This window comes from Camellia sinensis, chromosome 6, assembly GCF_055761805.1.
Source record: "Camellia sinensis isolate YWXY chromosome 6, ASM5576180v1, whole genome shotgun sequence".
In the NCBI taxonomy this organism is placed as follows: Eukaryota; Viridiplantae; Streptophyta; class Magnoliopsida; order Ericales; family Theaceae; genus Camellia; species Camellia sinensis.
The window spans coordinates 92,500,097-92,505,150 of NC_138966.1; positions in this window are offsets into that span (position 1 = coordinate 92,500,097).

The window sequence follows — 5,054 nt, forward strand, 5'->3', positions numbered from 1 at the left end:
TATTGTCACACTTATGGGAGAATTGTGCCTTGGAGTGCGATGTATAAAGATGGGGCTAGGCCATCACAGTCAACACCCCAACCATCGACTATTATTCAGATCACACAGTAGGTCCGTGCGGAGCTAAAGGGTGAGTTGAAGGAGGAGTTGAGAGAGGAGATGCGAGCAGAGTTTTCTACACATTTATAACACCATATACACCACCACCAGAAGATCAGGTATAAAATGTATCTTTGCATTCTAAGTTAAGAATAACCATACATTGATTGTACACAGCCCAAAATTATAGAGGCTAATTCCATAATTAGAAAGAAAGACAAAGGATTTTCCATTGTCAGCATGAAACTTGGAACAAACGACCGCCTAGGCATGAGAGACTTGCGGGGAAAGACGGGACTCAAATCGGGTTCCTAGTTTGGGAGTCAGAGCTGGATTTCACTCTAGACAAACTAGTTCCTTAAAAAACTTAGAATTCGAGGTGTTGACGTCCCAAAATCACCAAACAGCGTCGAAGTAGCACGAAACATGGCAAACACAGTTGCCTAGGCATGAGAGACTTGTAGGAGAAGACATGACTTGAATTGGGTTCCCGGTTTAGGAGTTAGAACCGGATTTCACTCTAAACAAACTAGTTTCTTAAGAAACTTAGAATACGAGGTGTTAACGTACCAAAATCACCAAAAGGTGTCAGATTAGCATGAAACTTGGCACACGTAACCGCCTAGGCACGAGAGATTTGTGGGAGAAGACGGGACTCGAATCAGGTTCCCGATTTGGGAGTTATAGCTGAATTTCACTCTAGACAAAGTAGTTTCTTAAGAAACTGAGAATTCGAGCAGTTAACGGGCCAAAATCACCAAATGGCATCAGAGTACCAAAAAACTTGGCACACACGACAGCCTAGGCACGAGAGACTTGTGGGAGAAGACGAGACTCGAATCGGGTTCCCAATTTGGGAGTTAGAGCCGAATTTCACTCTAAGACAAACTAGTTTATTAAGAAACTTAGAATCCGAGGTGTTAACGCCCCAAAATCTCCAAACGGTGTCGAAGTAGCACGAAACTTGGCACACACGACCACCTAGGCACGAGAGACTTGAGGGAGAAGATGAGACTCGAATTGGGTTTCCAGTTTGAGAGTTAGAGTCGGATTTCACTCTAGACAAACTAGTTTCTTAAGAAACTTAGAATTTGAGGTGTTGATGCCCCAAAATCACCAAATGGCATTGGATTAGCATGAAGCTTGGCACACACAACGTCGTAGGCACGAGAGTCTTGTGGGAGAAGATAGGACTCGAATCGGGGTCCCGATTTGGGAGTTAGAGCCGGATTTCACTCTAGACAAACTAGTTTCTTAAGAAACTTAGAATTCGAGATGTTGAAGACCCAAAATCACCAAACGGCGTCGGATTAGCACCAAACTTAGCACACACGACTACCAAGGCATGAGAGACTTGTGGGAGAAGATGGGACTCGAATCGGGTTCTCGATTTTCGAGTTTGAGCCGGATTTCACTTTAGACAAACTAGTTTCTTAAGAAATATAGAATTCAAGGTGTTAATGCCCCAAAATCACCAAATGGCATCGGAGTAGCACGAAACTTGGCACACACAACTACCTAGGCACGAGAGACTTGTAAGAGAAGACGGGACTTGAATCGGGTTCCCGGTTTGGGAGTTAGAGCCAGATTTCACTTTAGACAAACAAGTTTCTAAAGAAACTTAGAATTCGAGGTGTTAATACCCCCAAATCACCAAACGACATTGGAGCAGCACGAAACTTGACAGACACGACCACCTAGGCACAAGCTACTTGTGGTAGAAGACGAGACTCGAATCGGATTCACGATTTTGGAGTTAGAGTCGGATGTCAATCTAGACAAACTAGCTTCTTAAAAAACTTAGAATTCGAGGTGTTGACGCCCCAAATCACCAAACGACATTAGATTAGCATGAAAACTGGCACACACGACCCCCTAGGCATGAGAGACCTGTGAGAGAAGATGAGACTTGAATCGGGGTTCCCGATTTGGAAGTTAGAGCTGGATTTCTTCACTCTAGACAAACTAGTTTCTTAAGAAACTTAGAATGCGAGTAGTTAATGCCCCAAAATCACCAAACGGCATCAGAGTACCACGAAACTTGGCACACACGACCGCCAAGGCACGAGAGAGTTGTGGGAGAAGACAGGACTCGAATCGGGTTCTTGGCTTGCGAGTCAGAGCCAGATTTCACTTCAGACAAATTAGTTTCTTAAGAAGCATAGAATTGAAGGTGTTAATGCCCCAAAATCACCAAACGGTGTCAGAGTAGCACGAAACTTGGCACACACAACCGCCTTGGCACGAGAGACTTGTGGGAGAAGATGGGACTCGAATCGGGTTCCCAGTTTGGGAGTTAGAGCCAGATTTCACTCTAGAAAAATAAGTTTCTAAAGAAACTTAGAATTCGAGGTGTTAATGCTCCAAAATCACTAAACAGTGTTGGAGTAGCATAAAACTTGGCAGACACGACCGCCTAGGCACGAGATACTTGTGGTAGAAGACAGGACTCGAATCGGGTTTTCGGTTTGGGAGTTAGAGCCAGATTTCACTCTAGAAAAATAAGTTTCTAAAGAAACTTAGAATTCGAGGTGTTAATGCCCCAAAATCACCAAACAGTGTCGGAGTATCACAAAACTTGGCAGACATGACCGCCTAGGCACGAGATATTTGTGGTAGAAGAAGGGACTCGAATCGAGTTCCCGATTTGGGAGTTAGAGCTAGATTTCACTCTAGAAAAACAAGTTTCTTCACTAAACAGCATCGGAGTAGCACAAAACTTGGCAGACACGACCGCCTAGGCACGAGATACTTGTGGTAGAAGACGGGACTCGAATTGGATTCCCAGTCTTGGTGTTAGAGCCAGATTTCAATCTAGACAAACTAGCTTCTTAAGAAACTTAGAATTCGAGGTGTTGACACCCGAAATCACCAAATGGCGTCAGATTAGCATGAAAACTGGCACACACGACCACCTAGGCATGAGAGACCTGCGGGAGAAGACGGCACTCGAATCGGGTTCTCGGTTTGGCAGTTAGAGCTGGATTTCTTCACTCTAGACAAACTAGTTTCTTAAGAAACTTAGAATTCGAGCAGTTAACGCCCCAAAATCACCAAACGGCATCGGAGTACCATGAAACATGGCACACACGACCGCTTAGGCACGACAGACTTATGGGAGAAGATGGGACTCGAATTGTGTTCTCGATTTGGGAGTTAGAGTCGGATTTCACTTTATACAAACTAGTTTCTTAAGAAACTTAGAATTCGAGGTGTTAAAGCCCCAAAATCACCAAACAGCGCCGCAGTAGCCCGAAACTTGGCACATGCGACCACCTAGGCAAGAGAGACTTGTGGGAGAAGACGGGACTCGAATCAGGTTCCTAATTTGGGAGTTAGAGCTGAATTTTACTTTAGACAAACTAGTTTCTTAAGAAACTTAGAATTCGAGGTGTTAACGCCCCAAAATCACCAAACGGTGTCGGAGTAGCATGAATGGCACACATGACCACCTACACACAAGAGAATTGTAGGAGAAGATGGGACTCGAATCGGGTTCTCAGTTTGGGAGTTAGAGCCGGATTTCACTCTAGACAAACTAATTTCTTAAGAAACTTAGAATTCGAGGTGTTGACGCCCCAAAATCACCAAACGACATCGGATTAGCATGACACTTGGCACACACGACCGCGTAGGCACGAGGGACTTGTGGAAAAACACGGGACTCGAATCGGGTTTCCGGTTTAGGAGTTAGAGCCAGATTTCACTCTAGACAAAGTAGTTTGTTAAGAAACTTAGGCCTTGTTTAGTTTGATTTTAGGAGAAATTTTTTGGAAATATACTCTACAAACACTTTTTTAAGAGTAATCAAACCAAACAGATTTTTTCAAAAAACTCTCAGAAATGTGTTTGGTTATCCAATTTTCAGGATTACTTTTGAAACATGTTTGCAAAAAAGGCAAACCAAACAAGATCTTGTACTTTTATCTAAAAAATTACTCTACAAAAAGACAAACCAAACAAAGTTTTTGTACTTTTTTTATCTCAAAAACTGCTCTACAAAAAAAGCCAAAGTTATTTTAGAGAGAATATTTGGAAAAAGACAAACCAAACAAGTTTTTGCACTTTTTATCTCAAAAAATACTCTACAAAAAAAACCAAAGTTATTTTATGGAGAATGTTTAGAAAAAAACAAACGAAACAAATTTATGTACTCTTTTTATCTCAAAAACTACTCTACAAACACAAACCAAACACACCTTAGAATTCGAGCAGTTAACGCTCCAAAATCACCAAATCGCGTCGGAGTACCACGAAACTTGGCACACACTACTGCCTAGGCTCGAGGGACTTGTGGGAGAAGATAAGACTCAAATCGGGTTCCCAATTTACGAGTTTGAGATAGATTTCACTCTAGACAAATGAGTTTCTTAAAAAACTTAGAATTCGAGGTGTCAACGCCCCAAAATCACCATACGGCATCAAAGTAGCACAAAACTTGGCAAACACGACCGCCTAGGCATGAGAGACTTGTGGGAGAAGATGGGACCCGATTTGGATTCCCGGTTTGGGAGTTCGAGCCGGATTTCACTCTAAACAAACTAGCTTCTTAAGAAACTTAGAATTCGAGATATTGACCCTCCAAGAATCACCAAACAGCATCGGGTTAGCATGAAAATTGGCACACATGACTGCCTAGGCACAAGAGATCTGTGGGAGAAGACGGGACTCGAATCGGGTTCCCGGTTTGGGAGTTAGAGCCGGATTTCTTCAATCTAGACAAACTAATTTCTTAAGAAACTTAGAATTCGAGTAGTTAACGCCCCAGAATCACCAAACAACGTCGGAGTACTACGAAACATGGCACACACGACTGCCTAGACACGAGAGACTTGTGGGAGAAGATAGGACTTGAATCGTGTTCCTGGTTTGGGAGTTAGAGCCGGATTTCACTCTAGACAAACTAGTTTCTTAAGAAACTTAGAATTTGAGGTGTTAACGCCCCAAAATCACCA